The sequence below is a fragment of the Lactuca virosa genome, chromosome 6, assembly GCF_052849685.1.
Source record: "Lactuca virosa cultivar CGN04683 chromosome 6, Lactuca_virosa_CGN04683_v6, whole genome shotgun sequence".
Classification (NCBI taxonomy): Eukaryota; Viridiplantae; Streptophyta; class Magnoliopsida; order Asterales; family Asteraceae; genus Lactuca; species Lactuca virosa.
The window spans coordinates 267903227-267923653 of record NC_136431.1 but is presented as its reverse complement, the minus strand read 5'-3'; the positions used below and the strand labels follow the sequence as shown (position 1 = coordinate 267923653).

Below are 20427 nucleotides of genomic sequence, written 5' to 3'. Positions count from 1 at the left end.
GTTCATTTCTCAGCCTCCACCTTCCCCTAACTCGGAAAACCCTAACCCTAATCCATCTTGGTGATTTTGGATCCATTTTAGCGTTTTGGTGGCTAGAAGAAGAAGAAGAGAAGAGGTTCTAGAGTGTTGGTTCAGCAAGAAGGTTTCATCATCATCATCATCATCATCATCATCTTGTGCACATTTCGGACCATTGTAAGTATCCACGATCCAATCTTTATGAGCTCAAATTGGTAGATCTAAGTTATAAGCTCCTTTTTGAATGTTTGGGTGGGATTGCTTGCACAGGGTTTGTAAAGTTGGCATGTTTATGGATCATTGACTCATTCTCTTCATTATAGTCTTCAAATATGAGTTTTGGTGAAGTTTGGGACTCCAAGTTTGAGTCTAGATCTCATTTTCCCCACTTTTGGTCTATTAAGAGTCTGAGTCATGAATTAGACATGCATGACTCAAAAACTTCGATTTTTATCATCTTTTGGGTAATGGAAGACCCCCTGGAAAGTCCCACGTTATGGATGAAAGGATTAAGGGCTTAATGTTTTAAGTTGGACTGTTCTGATCTCATGACGTGAGGTTTAGGACTTTCACGTCGTGAGGAAGTTGGTCATCCTGTCTATTTTTTCTGGATTAGGTCAGGACGTGAATCAAGGTAGGGTCGCGATGTGACGAGGATTGGAATCTTTATGGATAAGTTGAGTTGATTCGCTGAGTCGGGGCTGATTTAAGTTGGTCCTCACGACGTGACGATGGCTTGGTCACGACATGAGAACCCGTTGTAGAGTTTGAATCGTAGATTTTTGGACCATGTTGGGCCTCAGGATTTTGATTTGGGTTTATTGTCTAGCATATTGGGCCTCAGGATTTTGATTTGGGTTTTGGGCCCAATTTGGAGAATTAGGCCATATTTAGGCTTTAGGTGATCATTTTGGAATTTGGGCCTTTTTGGATAGTTGGTGTGGGATTTGGCCTTTGGTCAAGTTACGTAAGGGGTAAAATGGATCTTTTACCCTTGTTTGGACTCTTAGTATGAGTCAGGATCCAATTATTAATTGGATGTTATTTTGTGATTGATAGTGCGAGGATTTTAACGGATCTGCAGCTAGATAAATTATCTGTGCGTTTCAGCTGTCCGAGGTGAGTTTCGTCACTGTGTTTAGCGTGTCGAAGACACCAATGACGGCCCATGGTCTGTTATGTAGGGTGCTAGAGGTCTGTGTGACTCTTGCATATGTATGTCCTTGTATGCTTACTGGGCGGGGCCCGATGATTATTCTGTATGCTAGTATTTGGTTTTGTCTATATGATTTGTATGTGGGTGAGGCCCGTTATGCGAGTTTGGGCAGGGCCCGTTATACTCAGTGGGTGGGGTCCAATGATTGTACAATATGCTATTAACTTTGTGATTTTCGCATGTGTTTGTATGTTTATATATTTATATGTTTTATATGGGCGGCGCCCGGTGACTCACAAATGTGTGTAACGAGCGGGGCTTGATGTCAGGCGGGACCCATTATGTGTTTATTTATGTATTATTGGTATGTGATATTTTTGGGGAACTCACTAAACTTTGTGCTTACGGTTTCAGTTTATGTTTCAGATACTTATGTTTTCAAAAAGAAGAGCTTAGGATGATTGTAGAGCATACACCACTCGGTTTCGCTTTCTATGATTTACTCTAATAATGATGATGTATTGATAAAACTTTGATTACCTTGGTTTTATGAAAATGATATCATTTATTGTTTTATTAATTTAAAAATGAAATTTTCGAGTCTTATTTTTGGGACGTTACATACACATTATCAACTAGATAATATAAAGGTATGGTGAACAGGTCGCCATGCTTGCCACACTTTTTCTTAACAAAATCACCAAGCTTTCTGCTAATAGTTGTTGATTGACAACTACTTTTACTGATCGTGTTAAGGGCCCAACTTGACTTTACCGCACTTGCATCGTTACTGATTTTGTTACAAATATCTTTGGATTTTATGTTATTACTATGTTTTGGAAATTCTCTTTAGAATATATAACAAATGAGTTTTTATATCACTTTAGGAATGAAGATTGACTTTATACTTTCTTCAGAAAATGAAAAGTATGTTTTGAAATTTGGAACTTTAAAAATACTTAATAAAAAAAATGCCTAAAATGACAACGCTTATTATAGTATGTATTGGAATAAACCATTACAATGCTTTTAATAGAGGGTATAATGGGAACCGACTAGTTAGGTAGTGAACTTTTTACAAGGAGCTCTTGGGTTCAATATTTGAGTATAACATGGAACCTCACAGGGTTGGTTGACGCTTCTACTAAGATTTCAATAGTAAAGCATGCGCTTCTTCGGCTTAAAGAGATGCCTAGATTCATACACCGAGTGATACACATCCCCCAAAAGACGAAATTGCAATATCGCAAATAGAATCACCGGCAACGCAACCAAATTGGACAGAATAATTGGCACCCATCTAAAATGCTCCTTATAAAGTAAAAAAAAACTTGCACCAAAAGCAATCATCATGGACACGATCGAAAGAAAAAGCGTCGCAAGACCCGCCATCAGCTTTTTCGGTAACAACTCCAAGAAATCACGTTCAACATAACGAGATGTGAGGATAGAGAGAAATACAAGGACCGAGGTTGAAGAGAATACTAAAGAAAATGCATCTGCGATCACAAAGATAATAAAGGTTGGTTTTTGCTGGAAAAATGGGATCCCGGTGTCTTGGTTGTACCCACCAGGAAGTGTGAAAGCAGCAGCGAATACAATGGTTGCAATAAGCGTTGCCACCACCATACACTGAGAAGCTGTATTCTTCATCCAATTCTCGCCTTTTTTAACTAGTTTTTCATGTTTTATTGTAAATAAGTCGTATGGTTCCTCTCCATCGTTGTTCTTACATTTTCTGAAACTAGGAGGGATCATCCGCTCGACCTCCTGCAAGACATAGACAGTGATTCATGTTTATTATGGAAAATTATAGGGAATGACATGTTACTTTACTCTTGTTCCTAATATGGGTAACGTACTTTGCTTTTTACCCATAATATTAACTTACTAACGTTTCTTTACTAATAGCAGCAATCAGGGGCGGACGCAGGATTCTGTAGTAGGTATTGCCGGTCCGTAATAGGTGTTGCTGATCCATAGTAGGTGTTGCCGGTGGCACATTTTATAGTAGAAAAAAGAAAAAAAATCGAAAATTTTGCACTACGTCGGGAAAAACTAGGCGTTGCCGGTGCCACCGTTGGCACCATACTAGATCCGTCACTGGCAGCAATATGTAATTTATATCTTACCTATAATAACTAAGTACTTGTATGAAATAATAAGTTATTTTCTATTATGGGTAATGAAATGTAACTACATGTATTGTAAATGTAAAGAAACTAAAGTATGCCGCAATTATGAGTTACATATTGCTTTATTATGAATAAATAAATATGGGTGCATTGCTATTAAGCCTATTATGGGTAAATAAATGTGAGCACATTGTATATATTGATAAAAGAAGAAATATTTGTTGCTATTTCTACGAACTTGTCCTTTTTCATTAATGCTCAAATATTGTTTCTTTGGGCGTAAGTTAGTGATTTATTCTCAAATACGACAGCCCTTCCAGAATGAAACATATTTTTTCCTTAGTTTAGTAATTTAAATCTCAAATGTATGAAAGATACGATAAAGTGTTGTTTCGACAAAAGCTGTTTAAAATCATATTCAGAGAATGATACCACGCTTGGAAAAACGGAAGACTAACACCAACACAGGAACATATATAAGAAGTTATTACTTAATAGGGGAACCCTTAGGATCTAACCTTAAATGTTATTTCGTTCGTTTTATATAAATTACAAAAAGAAAACACTCATATATAGTTTACAAGATTAAAAGTCTTATCCTTATTAAGTTGTTGAGTTAAAAAGATAAAACACCAAAGCTATTAGATATAATAAAATGTTGGCATCAAAGTTGATAGTACGGGCATATAAAGAAAGAAAGATCATTCATAATCATGAAAGGAAAGACTTACATTGAACCATAATAACTCTCGTTGCATTTGTAGAGCAATTCCCGACACATCCTGAAGTCGTTTCGGCTTAGCACTTTTGGAAACTAAATGCAACATATTATTGCCATTTTTGTCTTTAATAGGAGTTATCATATCTTTCATGGATCCAATCTCATATAGCAAATTATAGATGTTTGCGTGGCGGCCTTTAATAGCTATGTGAAATATACTTTGCCCTTTGTCATTTTAATAGCTATGTGAAATATACTTTGCCCTTTGTCATTTATCTTCCATATTAAATTTTCACTATACCTTCCTTGCGTTTAACTTCGCTAGGTGGCCCACGAATTATAGCATCAATCTCTTTCTTGGGCATTATTACAATTCTTCTCCAAAGTTCACTTAATAATTGATGGGCGTCACTTTCCTCTTCCGCATGACCCCCGTGCACATGAAAAACTGCAAAAGCTAAGAGCAACAACTAAGAAGACCATCAAACCACAAACTATCAATAAAATTAATGTATTAAGCTCTCTATTAAGGGTCCATTTCTTATACATGACATTAAACGACCTTGTACTACACTTCGTTAGCACCGGACAGTGGACTCATGTCAGTAGGACAAAAATTATAATTTTTAGTCCCATCAAAGACCGAACAAGGAGGGAGACACAAACTTCTTTAATTGGCAATCGCATTTTCAACCCACTTGTAGTTATTAATCAATTTCGTTATACTTTATCTGTAATGGCCTAATGGGTCAAAAGGAAAAAAAAATAGCTAAAAAAGAAACAAAAAAGGTCGAAGCCCTTGATTAAAAGTAAAATGTTTACTTACATGAGTTGATGATTCTCAAGACAATATGTGGTTTTCTGTGTTTAAATGCATGAGTCTTCTTAGCCAAAAGCAAGAGTACATCTGTGAGTAAATTATTCTTGGCGCAGAGTTCAGGGCGATCATTCACTATTTGCAATGCAACATCTGCAAAGATTTTATGTTGACTTGATGATATACATATATATATATATATATATATATATATATATATATATATATATATATATATATATATATATATATATAAAAGAAAACAGTGTGACCCAAAAATATCTACTTCTAAAGATGGAATATATACACAAGACTTATATTGAACAGAAAAAAAAAGACAAAGGTTAAAGGAAAGAAATGGCAACATACTTTCATTGATTTGTTTATCATAGCATCCTACTTTCATTTCTTCCTATTACAAGATAGTATTCTGAAAAATGTATCCACTTATAGCTATTTCATCAAAATATGTATGATTTTGTATTGCTAAGAATAACAGTTGAGGCTACAATGCTATTATCGGGTAAAATTTTCAAAGGTGATGGCCTTAATAAGGATAATATTGAAAGTAAAATGCTATAATACAATTAAATGAAATTAGAATGCATAAAAAAGGTATACAAGTGTACACCAACCCACACCGAACATGAGATAGATAAAATCAATATGTCCATGGAGGAGTAAAGATGATGCCCACTTCACCTCTCTTATGGATCCTCCCATCCAAACCATTAGGCAACTTATGCGGGGAAAGTGGGATTGCTATAATAAACTAAGAAAGAAAGAAATGAAATTACGTTGTAGTTTCTTGAATTTAGCCCAAGAGTGAAACATGATAAATAAAAAGAGTTTATAAAAACTGTATACATACCAAAGATTTCAGCATCAACACATTTTTGTAGAACCCAACCCCGATTCTCAATATTCCAATAATCACTGGACATTCTGTTAGAAATCGTATAGAGATATCTCACCATTTTGGGTTTTGCATGTAAAGCAGCCACATAGAGTGGCATTAATCTTTGACTACCAGGGATTTCAAATACCAATGGGTTTTTTGAAGCCATTATCCTTGCCGTTTCCAGATTTTCTGCTGCAGCTGCTAAATAGAAAGCAGTGTTGTAACTTTTATTTTGTAGTTCTAAATCTTTTGCTTCCATCATATTTACTAGGTTTTGGACAAACTCTTCCACGGATTTGGTGCTTTCCGCTGATGCTGCAATGTGAAGTGGTGTCTCATAATTTTCAGTGATGGCAAACCGTACGAGTTCTGGTTGTCTGAATAGAATTGCTTCAGCAGTAGTCCAGTCTCCTTTGATTGATGCTTCATAAAGTGGAACACCAATCTCGATGTAGTCTTCTCTACTTCCTTCAAGTTAAGCAATTACAAAAGCAATTAATTAGCATTATAGCTATATGAGAACATTACAGATCCACCTTTTGAGAAAATAGGGGCGAGGCGTGCAATAACTTCCAAACAATTAGAAAAGTATATGCTAAATAAATTATAAGGCCCTCAATGAATTTTAGAGGCCTAAGTTTATAAGGCCAAGTAAGAAAGAAACCCCACTATCAGTATATAAGAGCCGCCCCCGTCATCCTTTGCCTCTCCTATTTCTTTGCCTCTCATATTTCTTTCCCCACATTGCCATAAGAAGGTGAACAACTGGGTGGACGTATAATATAAATCAAGATGTTCATTTTTTCATCATGTAGTCATTTCAAAGCAATTGGTATTTTATGCATTATCATGTTTAGGCAATTTAGTTTATAAGCACAAATTTAGTTATTGAGGGTGTCATTTTGTTGCTGCCACTAAGACCAAAGTGCCTGAGATTACCTTTCATGTTTATATTATTAGGGCTAAATGTAAGGAATAGCATTCTACTTAACTTAAGTATTCAAATTGTTTTTTTATCTAGATAGCATTGTTATAGTTAACTACAATAACGAAATTGGAAGAAGTACAAAGTGATAATAAACATATAAATGAAAATATATTGATATTTCTTGCTTTTAGCATTTATACTTTAACATGCATTTTCTAATAAAATTTTCCATAGGTTCCTTCCTCCTTTCAAAAACACCTTGTGATGAAGATCAAGCATATATTCTTTTTTAAGAAGAAACATGTTCAAAGTATACTATTAAATTCCACGTTAACTAAAAACTTAGCCACTGCCACATTGTATACATCATTGTATCATTATAACTTACTTGTAGACGTGCCAGGTGATTACGGTAACTATTTCAGTAGCTAGGACTAAGTCATTGTTGTGTCGTGGAGTTTGATTTTCATTTTGGCCTCATATTAATTTGTTTAACAGACTAAGCATGTGACATCGCTCTCGAATGAGCGGGTTGGGGTCAAGGGGCAGCATGCTAGGAGAAACTTTTTTGAGCTAGCTCTTTATCAAATTTGATATCAAAATCAGTCATGGGCCAGATTCTTCAGAATTTTAGGTTTTGCCTTATTGGAATATTTTAGATCAACTTACCATAAATAGATCCGTTGAATTCATGTAACCTAAGCAAAGAAATTTTCTAGTATCAACAAAATCTCTCTCTCTCTCTCTCTCTCTCTCTCTCTCTCTCTCTCTCTCTCTCTCTCTCTCTCTCTCTCTCTCTCTCTCTCTCTCTCTCATTTTTTTTGCCGGTGGATGTAGCTGATAGATGTAATTGTGTGAACCACATTAAATAGTTTTCTTTGTTTTTGTTTGCATTATTACATTGTATGTTGATTCGTCTCTAATTTGTTAAACTGCTTAAACCCTTATAAATGGTATGAGATCTACGGGTGAAGATGTTAAGGTTATGATTGAAAAGTTTCAAGGTTGCAATCTTATGTTCTATAAAATGCAAATCAAATACTATCTGTATTAGAAGAAGTTACACGAACCCTTGGCAAAAAAAGAAACCAAAAGCGATGAAGCATGAAAAATTCGAATCTACTATATCGCCAGGTTCTTAGCGTGGCAAAATTATCAATAGAAAATAATGTAGCTTACAATATTATTAATGAGAAGATTGTTTATAGCCTGATAAAGATGTTATCAATATGTATGAAAAACACCCTCAATATCGAATAAGCTTTTTTTTTATCGACAGTTAGGCGGCTTACCGAAAATCATCTAAATGAATTGAATTAATATCATGGTTGGTTTTGGTTGATATTAAACTCAAGGATGCATTCTAAGCATTGTTATTATTATCCCATCTACCATCTACCTGAAAGTTGGTCTAGTAATGTGATAATAGAAAGTAATTCATATTGAACTACTAACTTCATATGTGAAGGCATTCACGTTCTTATCCTTTGGTAAGGAAATTAAAAGAAGGAATATTGGGGAAGTACCCATTAGTATTTTGAGCATAGAAGTCAAGGGAGAAAAACCAACAGAGGAGTTGGTGGTAGAGGAAGATCAAAATCAAGAATGAGATTTCAGTCATAGAATATGAAGGACATTACTTGTTGGGATTGCATGGAGGTGGTCACTTCTGAAATCAGTTCGAGGACTCTTAACATATAAAGGAAAAAAGGGAGATAGACGTGGCAACACACTTTGATAAAGATGCACTTATTTTTTGTGTCAAAAACTCAATAGAATATTGCATAATGGATTCTAGCTCATAGTTTCATTGTAGTCATTCGAGAATTAAAATACATAATTTCAGCATTATAGTAGAAAGATTTAGCTATAAGATAACGAAAGTCTAGAATAACACGGGTCTCTAGGATTTTGTCTTCAAGCGAACTTTAGGAACGAGCTGAAATTCAAGAGAATGTCAAGTACAATATGGATCTAAAAAGAATGTGAATATAAGGAGGGAAAATTGTTGGTAAGGGTCACCATGTTACTTTGGTGATTATTTATGGAAGGATATAGAGGGAAATATGGTCGTTGGTAAGGGATAGAAACAGTACACTTTACATGGTAGAGGTTATTCAAAATGAAGCAAAACTGTAGTAGAAGAAGTAGGGGCATCCATTTTATAGAACCAACGACTTGGGCATATGGGTGAAAAGGATGAAGACACTAGCCTCTAAAGGTAAGATGTCATATTTGAAGAGTGTGAAAGTTGAATTTTGTGAGCCATGTGACATTGGAAAATAGAAGAAAGTAACTTTTCCAATGATATGTCAACCACCCAAGACCATGAAGTTTGAGTTAGTTCATTTAGATGTTTACCATCCAACTTCATTTTGTTTAGTAGGAGTAAGGAGAGTTTGTATTTATTTATTGGACAACAAATCTAAAGTATTTTACACCTTCAAGAATAGAAAGATGTTATGGAAAATCAAGCGCATATAAAAGATAAGTGTTTCAAGTAAGATAACGGCTTAAGTACAACCAAAAAGAATTCATTTGTTACTATATTGAATATGGGATTTGGATTCTAAAAATGCTCCATGAAATGGAAGCAGAATAGTGAGACTCAGAGGATAAATCGTACACTGAATTAAACAGAAAGAGCATAAAACTACATGCAAGGTTAGCCAAGTTGTTATGCATAGATGAAATTAGTACATCAACATACTTAATCAACAGGGTTCCTCTATCCCTAATAAGGTTTAGAATTCTAAAAGTGGAATGGTAAGGTCGGGAGTGTTGAAGCACGAAATGCTCTATAATGTTGAGTAAAATCTAGGTTAGAATATTCCTTTTATGTTTGTAAGATTCCCTATCTCCTATAAATAGAGAGAGAGAGTTTTCATTTGTTTAGTATGCACAACAATGTAGTCTTTTTCAAGCTAGAGAGATTGGCAGGGAAATTTTTCCCAACCCAAGTGTCGTTCATTGTAATATTTTACGTATCTCTTTATTGATCAACACATTACTCATCTCTTTATTCATCATTTTTATACCAGTGAACTTTACGTTTATTATTATTCCCCTTATTAGCCAGTCAAAATGGGTCCAGCAATTGGTATTAGAGCTATACCCATTTTTTATATGAAGAACTGTCTTAATTGGCTATTTTTCATGAAGTCTTTTTAATTTTTATGATAAAAAATTTCAGATTCGCAACTAAAATTTTTTGATGAGTTTTCTGATTTTTTTGTTGATTAGATATGTCCAAAATAAACCTTGTTTTTGTTCATTTATTTTTTGTTGCGGTTTCAAGATCTTAAAAGTATTCTTTTTGTTATTGAAGATGAAGAAAAAGTTGTTTTTTGTTGATTTATTTTATTGATGATAGTCCTTATATATTTGTGTTATAGAAAAAGACAAAAGTATATGAAAAGTAATTATACAAATTGTTATGTTCAAAGCAATGCTTTAAAAGAGGTTTTGAAATGTTTGAAATGTGGTTGGTCAGGGAACCGGTGACGAGAGCGATTTAATAACGATCGGTTTTATGTGAATTTTTAGATCGGATTAAATCGAATAGTTTCTTCAAAAACCACGTTGAATCGAAGTTATAGAACAGGTAAAAAAACGTTTGAACCAGTTTATTGGACTTATATAGTTGAATTTCACCTAGCCGTTAAAAAACAACCAATTTCGAAAGAAAATTTAACATTTTCGGAGTGTACACAACTTGGATGGCCAACGCACACCACCGTCGGATGTAGAAATTTTTTGTTGAATCGGCGTTTGAACCTTTGGTCGAAGCAGGAACTACCCACCAGACCGATTCAACTAAAAAATTGCTTTTTAAAACATCGGTTAGAAGTACATGGTGTGAAGCCATACACATGGTCTGATTTACGCATGTTATTGTTGAATTTTCTAGTCGAATGGAACATTAATTAATTTATGTCCTTGTTTGGGGGATAACTTATATTAGTTGATCTCCTCGCTTGGTGAATGTAAACCACACCCCAGCTCTCCCAGAATGAGATTTGCATGACCTCGACACTCTCGGTGTAGACCTAATGTGGCAGCATGGCATGTACGACACTACTCTCTCAAGCGTGATAAATAGCTACAACTGAGCTCGACATTGTTGCTAGAGACAAACACCTCCATTATCACCTACCATTTTCTCTCTCCTAAACCTTACCACCTTTCTATCTTTATTTCTTTACCCAACGTCACACTCAAACAACCACACTCCACCTTACTTATTGACATTCAATTCCACATCAGCTCTAGCAAGGCCTACCCTTGTACCCTATCCTCTCATGCCACATCATCCGCATACCACACGAAAATAAACTGTCACTTTTCTTTGATGATGTGCCAATCTCCTCAACGAGGTTAATTCCCTTCTGTGTTAGCAGTCAGCAGCTCACCCAACCCAATTACCCATGAACCCATGTTATGCAGACATCAAGCCTCCAACACTCCTTTCTTTTAGACCAATTAATTTTTTAGTACCATTTATTCTCTTTAACAATCATTTACCATTCCTTACCCTTTAACAAATTTTTAACCCATTATTTTTTATAGAGTAATTTCTTTTATTTAAAACCAATTTTTTTAAACCTATATTTATCCATATTTCACATTTGTCTGATGTTTCCTTCTTAAGGATTAGAACTACTTTATATTATTAATTTTAATAGGGAGCTCAATTATGCTTATATTCACGGAACTTCATCAACCTATATACATTTTCGAATTCAAGCTTTAGATTTCAAATTTACTTATTCCATGCTGATATGAGATTTTTTTAATTCTTTTAATGGCTACTTACTTAATCAAGATATTTTCATCAGCAGCCAAAGGACAAGCACTTTTCAAATCATTATCTTTCGGATCAACAGTGTACACATCCACAGTGTAAAAGTATGCACCATAAGGTCTGATACGCATCATTAGACCTAATATGCATCAGTAATGGCTTCCATCAACAATGTTTTTCACTTCTCAGCAGCTTTGTATACTAAAAAACGTTTGCTCATCAGCAATATGATATGTCAGCATCGATACTTATCAGCAACGTTTGCTTATCAACTAAAATTTTGCTCATCGGCAACAACATAGCACATCAGCAGTCGCCTTTGAATGTCCCAGATTAGCAGTGTTGGTCATCATCAGTTCTTCAATATAATAGTGATATTATCAGCAACATTTTCTTAGGTATTATCTATATTTATTAAACAATCCAGTAGCATAATCAACCGACCACACATCCCTTGAAAGTATTTATTTTAATTTCCTTCTTGTGTTTTACCGAGACCCTTCGTACATTTAGGTGAGCATGCAAATCTCCTATTATCTGAGGTTCTCTTGTCCTATTTATTTATTCTTGATCTTTATTACATTATCGATCAAAAACAAAGGAGAATGTAATGAGCATCCAGATATGATTTATATGTTGTTTGAGTTTAGATATTTAAGAATCTTGAAGACTATGATTTATTTAGTTATGCACTGTAATAATGATTTTTGGTCACCATGGATCAAATTTTTGGCGTCGCTAGATTGGTCCAATCCAAATTGTTTATTACTCATACTCTATTGTTGGATGTTTCATACTTTCATCAGGTTCTTATTTTTAAGATTATTAGTGATTTTTGTGATTTGAGGAAGAAGAGACACTTCATACTTTAAAATCAATGTGTGATTTGATTTGGGGATCTTTAGATCAATACTTTTTGGAAGTATTTTGAACTTCTTCGGTCTGGTTCACTAATCAACTTTGTAGAATTGGATCTCACTCTTCAGTATCAAAGAAAGTTCTTAGAAGACTTTCGACTATGATATTCCATAACCCAGATTCAAGGATCATAGACGTTTAAGAGTTTTAAAGATATCTCAACATTCAACACCGCACCTACTTTCCAGGTATTATATATTTTAGCCTGATCACTATATTTGTATCCCTCATCATTCCAATCATTTAGGGAGATTGTTAGAGTGAGAAATATTCTACAATGTTGAGTGATAGATAGATAAGAATAATCCCTTTGTATATTTAAAATTCCCATCTTTCCTTTAAAAATAGAGATGGAGTAGCCATTTTTTTAGTGTGTACAAAAATGTAGTCTGGTTCTAGTTAGAGAGAGGGGCTGGAAAATTTTCCCCAGCCCAATTGTTCTTCATTATAATATTTTACTCGTCTATCTATCAATCAACATATTATTCATCTCTTTGTTCATCTTGTTTATACTAGTAAACCTCATGTTTATTATTATTATGAACATTAGTCGATCAAAATGGGTCCAACACGGAGGTCTCACATAGTCATTTCAAAGTTTTTGGTTGTGTTTTTTACATCAATATCAAGGACTTAGAAAGACGAAAACTCGAGGCAAAAGAAAGGAAATTGACTTTCATATGGTACAGGTTGGATGACATGGTTTACCACTTTTGGCATAATCAAAACAAAAAGGTTATCAGAAGCAACGGGAGTGCTCTATACAAGGTAGAGATTGCAACAAGCACTAACAGAGAAAAGTACCCAAAAAAAGAAAAATCAAGTTGAGTTTAATGAAATATCACATAAAGAGATTATAAAACCTATCAGAACTAAAATGTGTGGAGTTTATAACAACAGGATAGCAGTTTGAAAAAATATTTACCAAAACGTTGTATTCTAGAATATATTTACTAAAATATAATAAAAACTAAAAAGATAATTGTTTTTACTAAAATATAGTAAAAACTAAATATAAAATGTTGGGGTCTACAAGATTACCATGGTATGGTATTTAAAATTGAAACTACAATATTTTTTACCTAAACTACGTTTAGGTAAAAAAGCTCCAAAAGGACCTACATTTCTAATGGCGACGACCCACCCCGGCCCACCTGCACTCTCCTCCCCAGCAAGTCAAAGTCCATGCTCTTCCTACCAGCCATTCCAAATCCATGTGCGGTCAGCGGCTATTTCACCGGCTTAAAAAAGAATTGCTCGTTGTTACTACGATTAAAGGTCGCCGACAAAGATGATGAATCTCTCTTCTGTAAACCATTTGTTCGGAATTGCAAGATCCCATCATGTACTGTTGTAAACTCATTGAGAAAAAGATAATAAGACTACTATGGGCCTTAATTATTTCCATCTCCAATGATGTCATCTCCAACGTCTTCTTTCCATCTCCGATGATGGCATCTCCAATGTACTGTTGTAAATTTAAACTCTTAGAAACCAAACAATTTCCGGCGATCATGGATTCTACAACGTCTTCTTTACATCTCCTTCTGCCACTCCTGGTTCGTTCCCACATAAACAGGTCATCGGATTTCAACACACATGTTTATGGGTGTGTTTTGATTGATTTTTTTGTACAAACGAGTTTATGTGTGTTTAAATCCGGATAGGTCGAGGTATCAAAGACCTAGAGATTAATTGTGAGTCGAATATGAAACGTGAAGATGGATCGTCATATCACTTGGGGATTTCACATATAAATTTTTCTTCCTGTGCTTCCTGCAGCTTAACGGCAAAACTGATCTTTGGCAATCAGAAGAGACGACGAGGAGGGAACAGGAAGAAAGAAGATAGAAGCAGGATCTGTGGGGCCATTTTAGTTTATTTAATCATTTTAATATAAAAATTATGTATTTTACTATTGTTTGGTAAATAGTTTTGAAACTACTATCTATTGGTAAATATATTTTCGAGTAACTATGTTTTGGTAAAAAAACTCAAAATGTGTGTTACTTGTACCACCGTCTCAACTTTCGGATCAAATTAACAATGGAAATCACGAATAAAGAAGATTTGGTGGTGAATTTACAAGGTTTTTAAGAAACTACCTGTAATTAGATCTGATCGAGGTAGATTCAGTGGTGGTTGCATTGGTGGCTCAACAATTAAAATGGCAGTTTCCCTCTTCTGCTGCTGCTGCTGATAGCTCATAGTAGAATCTGAGCTTGTACTTTGGATATCCATCACTTCGGCTGCTTACTTCCCTTCACTGTCATAGCAGTTATTAAAAGAACCGAAATCTAATCACAAGAACATGAAGTAATCAACTGAAAATACATCAGATTATGGAAGCCATCTTCCGACCTGAAGCAACAGATTCTTTCTTATGATTAACGGGGGAGAGGTAGAGAGATTTAGATGTAATTTTATTGTAATTAAGTCAACGTCACCTCAAGTTAATATATAAAAGATTGGCCTATTTTAGCTTGCAGAATTTCTATCTCCACCCGATTTGGTGGCTTATGGATAGAATAAATCAATTTGTTATTGTCAAATTGTTAATTTTTTTTTTCCTTTATGTTATTATAGGCTAAATTACGGTTGTACTATTTCAAAATTATGCATAATGTCTACCACATGTTTTAATTGTCCAACCCGAAATCATATTTTGAGCTAGCAACTCATTTGTTTACGTGAAATATATATTTTTGTCTGGAGATGTGTGTCAAAATAAAATCAATTGGATGCCATGGAGGTTCTAATGCCCTCTGGAGTATTCTCAACGGAGGGCTTCATTGTCCAGCTTGGCATGGACCACCAGCACACAAGCACCAACCCGACCATCCGTGCAACATTGTCGTGGTGGATTGTGGTTAGCACCAAAATGACAACGATCGTGATGGTGGGCTTCTTCTCTTTTTTCTCTTTTCTTCAATATAAGTGCAAAGTACTCTGATGGTGCATGGTGGCTGAACTAGAAGCAATGCATTCCCCTTAGCATGGAGAGTACTCATGACGGCCTAAGAAGATTCAAGTGAATATTGAATACCGTATGAGATAACGTACTACTTGGCGCACACCAAGGAATACCAGGTCATCCTTCAACAAGATACCTTGGCGACCGCCAGGTCGCTCAAACTTCTCCATTTTTCCCAGCAGCCGGCAAGCAACCAAGCTCCACGCTTGCAGGCATTCACTTGTTGCTAGCAAGCCAACATGGCTAACTACTTTCCAACGAACACTATCGCCTTGCGAAAAAAGGCAACGGATCAAAATGACAAAGGTGATACTCAGATCATTACGATATGAATCAATCACAAGCTCTAACGTAGAGAAGCACACAATCGTCCAATCAGCGCATCCGACCATTGTCGGATCTGAGGCCCTTGTCCCCCGTACGGACCAACTATGAGACCTGATTATGAAAGGTCTCCCTTGTCTCCCGGAAAATTAAAGCTCTCTCTAATCACTACAAGAAAAACGTGATTTTGCTACGAAAGGAATCCGTTGCTAAAAGCTGAAATTCCGTTGCAAATGACGATTAGGGACGGAATTTGCAACGACCTATTTCCGTCCCTAAAAACGCTGTAGCGAGGGTTTGCAACGGAAAAGATAATTCTGTCACAAATGTGACAACGGAATGAAATCTGTGGTAAGTGGTATTCCGTCGTGTATTCCGTAGTAGGATTCCATCGCACAATCTGTGGTAGTTATTCCATCACAAATTACGTGGTGGTGATTCCCTAGCAAAGTCCGTGGTGGTGATTCCGTAGCAAATTATGTGGTGGTCATTCCCTAGCAAATTCTATGGTGATGAATCCATAGCAAATTCTGTGGTGGTGATTCCCTAGTAAATTCTGTGGTGGTCATTCCCTAGTAATTCCATGGTGGTCATTCCCTAGTACATTCCGTGGTGGTGATTCCGTAGCAAATTCCGTCGTGCTGAATCCCTAGCAAATTCCGTTTGATGATCTCCTAGCAAATTCTGTGGTCATGAATCCCTAGCAAATTCCGTTTGATCACTTCCTAGCAAATTACGTGGTTATGAATCCCTAGCAATTTTACTGGTGTATATATTATATACCAAATTCAATATGGACCGATGGATAATTGATTTATAAGTTATACCCAAATAATTTTGTAGTAATATATGAAAAAAAAACAAACAAACAAAAAAATCATAACCATTATATCATAAAATAACAAAATAATTATTTATTACATGGAAAAAAGAAAGTTGTTACTCTAAAATACATAATCCTCAATAAACATATATCAACTTCCTTCTCTTGTTGTTTTGTAAAGACATTAATAAGATCCAATGTCGTTTGAAGTTGTTTTTCAAGATGTCCGACCCTTGCTTTGTTTTCCTCTTATTGGGCGTTCATCATTTCTTTAAGCTCTTCGTTTTGCTGTTTTTGTTTAGCAACAAGATCCCTCATTTCTTCTATTTCATCATTTTTTTCCGGAATGTAAGATACATCCGTTTTACCATTCCTATTTGGAACCGCCTTTGCAAAAGAGCCTAATCCATAAAGTCTTCTTTTTTTATCATGACCACCAACTATAGCATAAAATAGCTTGTCCTCCTCAAATTCAACACCTTCAGCTTCCAACTCTTCCCGTTTTTCTGTATAGGCCGCCTACAAAATTAAAATATTATAAGTTAAAAGATATCAGATTTAGGAATGATATTATGGAGTAGCTACAATATAAAAGTTAATTTAAAATGAAATGAATATTACATGAATTTGTCTATCTTTTTCATTTGTGAAAGTGACTCCATCATGATTCTTAGTGTGTGTATACAAGAACAATTCACTATGGGGTGGCTCATGTCCTAATTTCCTCTTCTGCATAAATACCATATAAAAAGTCAAATATACAGATAAACATATGCAAACATTGATACGATGTACCATTTAAAAAATTACCAAATCAGAAGTTATCTTCAAATGACATGCGGATCCAGCATTATATGTAGGTTTTGCTACTACATCTGCCACACCGTTACACCTATTTTTCTTGTTCTGCTCAGATTTTAGCTTGTATTCTTCTGTATTCCATTTTAATTGCCAGGAGTTCCAGACTTCCTGTAGAATACGAGCTGGTTTAAAGCCATGTTTGTTTCTTTTTGGTTATGTTGAAGAGATATTGACCATAACTTTGTGCCGCTTTCCTTGCCCAAGCTTGCCTCACCAGCGAGTCTATTGTTTCATCCCAACAACATTTTTTTTACACATTAACAATATAAACATAAGTTGAAGGGTAAATGTTTACCAAACAAAAATTTATCACTTATAGTTAATTACCTGAAACTCCTCCCAATATAATTCGCGCATTTCTTTGCTTACTTGTGCCCAATCGTACCCTTCTGGATCTACTCTTTGTTTAAAGAACTGACTAATAAAGTGTGCATAAGGGCCTGGTGGCATTAGCCTGCAAGTAATCATGTGATGTGTTAAGTTATGAATTGATATGTAGGTGTAAACCAAAATTTAATACATAGAAAAAGTTGTAATTAAGATTTAAATGGTAACTCACGTATTTTTCCAAACATGAACATTTAAACGTCCATCTGTTCCACAATCTTCAGAGGAATTTTTGTCACCTTCTACCCTTTGCACTACAGATCCATTCATGGTTGGTTGTGTTGGTGATGGGGTAGATTCTGGGATAGGTGTTGTTGATGGGGTAGATTCTGGGATAGGTGTTGTTGATGGGGTATATTCTGGGGTAGGTGTTGGGATAGATGTATATGTTGAGGATGTGGTAGTTCCTTTACTTAAGGAGGGTGTAGTAGTTATTGTAGTTGTGGAGGATGGTAGTGTAGATGCAGGTTTTAAGGTTGTGGTAGTAGATATAGGTGTTGATGATGTGGTAGTGGGTGTTGGTGTTGAGGATGGTTTAGATATAGGTTTAGGGGTTTTGTTGGTAGATGTTATAGGTGCTTTGGATGTGGTTGTTGGTATTGGGAAGTCGATTTCTTCATCTTGTAACTGTCTGTTTATGAATTTTGCAGCATAAATCTTGTTGCGTTTCATAACTTGTGGTGCGATGAATTTAGTTGGCTTTACACCGGATGCTCCTTTTGCTTTCGAGGTCGACATCTTTCAGACACAAACAATAAAAATAAATTATATATGAAGGCATTACTTTGCATGCAAACTATTGAATACAATCAAAACCAATTTACATTAAGATGATCAGAGAACAAAAAACGATCGATCATCACGACAACAGAAAATTAAATAAAAATAAATTTTAGATGAGTGACAACCTATATCGCCCAAGTCAGTACACCAACGTACAATGAACGAAGATTTCGATCAATTAGCCGCCGGAGATGATGATTACAGAAAATGTAAACCCTATTTCTAATCCGTAAACTTACCCTAATATACAGCATAAACGTGTGTAGGTTGGAGGGAAACGAATTGTGAAATACTTTGAATCTCTGCTAATAAAAAATTCGAATTGTGCTAATTACCGCTAAATATTTACTAATTCAAATTTATTTAAAGTAGTTACAGATTGATAGGTAGGGTATATACATATAAATAACATCAAGAAATAACATAGACTAACAATGTGTTCATAGTATAATTTTAACTTAAAATTAAATACGATGACTAAACATTGATAAACTATACATCTTTATGCTTTTCTGTTTAAACCGAAATTTATATACAAAAGATGTACGGGTCATGTCAATATATATATATATATATATATATATATATATATATATATATATATATATATATATATATATATATGGTAGTGGCTTATTGTGTCCATGGATGACATATGGGCCATTGGTCAACATGGTAGTGGCTTATGGTCTCCATGGATGACATATGGGCCATTGGTCGACATGGTAGTGGCTTATTGTGTCCATGGATGACATATGGGCCATTGGTGGACATGGTAGTGGCTTATGGTGTCCATGGATGACATATGGGTCATTGGTTGACATGGTAGTGGCTTATTGTGTCCATGGATGACATATGGGCCATTGGTTGACATGGTAGTGGCTTATTGTGTCCATGGATGACATATGGGCCATTGGTCGACTTATTGTGTCAATGGGATGACATATGGTTGCTTGGTCGACATGGTAGTGGCTAATTGTGTCCATGGATAACATATGGGCCATTGGTCGACATGGTAGTGGCTTATGGTGTCCATGGATGACATATGGGCCATTGGTCGACATGGTAGTGGCTTATTGTGTCAACGGGATGACATATGGTTGATTGGTCGACATGGTAGTGGCTTATTGTGTCCATGGATGACATATGGCCCATTGGTCGATATGGTAGTGGCTTATGGTGTCTATGGATAACATATGGGCCATTGGTTGACTTATTGTGTCAATGAGATGACATATGGTTGATTGGTCGACATGGTAGTGGCTTATTGTGTCCATGGATGACATATGGGCCATTGGTTGACATGGTAGTGGCTTATGGTGTCCATGGATGACATATGGTTGATTGGTCGACATGGTGGTGGCTTATTGTGTCCATAGATGACATATGGGCCATTGGTTGACATGGTAGTGACTTATTGTGTCCATGGATGACATATGGGCCATTGGTCGACATGGAAGTGGCATATTGTGTCTATGTATGACATATGGGCCATTGGTCTACAGGGTAGGGGCTTATTGTGTCCATGGATGCCATATGGGCCATCGGTCGACATGGTAGTGGCTTATGGTGTCAATAGGATGACATATGCTTGATTGGTCGACCTGGTAGTGGCTTATTGTGTCCATGGATGACATATGGGCCATTGGTCGACATGGTAGTGGCTTATGGTGTCCATGGATGACATATGGGCCATTGGTCGACATGGTAGTGGCTTATTGTGTCCATGGATGACATATGGGCCATTGGTCGACATGGTAGTGGCTTATTGTGTCCATGGATGACATATGGGCCATTGGTCGACATGGTAGTGGCTTATTGTGTCCATGGATGACATATGGGCCATTGGTCGACATGGTAGTGGCTTATGGTGTCAA

The 20427-nt window shown here is 35.7% G+C and overlaps 1 pseudogene across 1 annotated transcript; it reads right to left on the bottom strand.

The window, feature by feature from the left end:
- Positions 1–2233: 2233 nt before the first annotated feature.
- Positions 2234–14881, bottom strand: LOC145122522 (uncharacterized; annotated as a pseudogene). The gene is made up of 6 exons (XR_013714630.1): positions 14504–14881; positions 5719–6216; positions 4857–5000; positions 4327–4487; positions 4041–4286; positions 2234–2944 (listed from the first exon to the last, which is right to left on the bottom strand). The product of XR_013714630.1 is annotated as an uncharacterized LOC145122522 (transcript).
- Positions 14882–20427: the final 5546 nt, after the last annotated feature.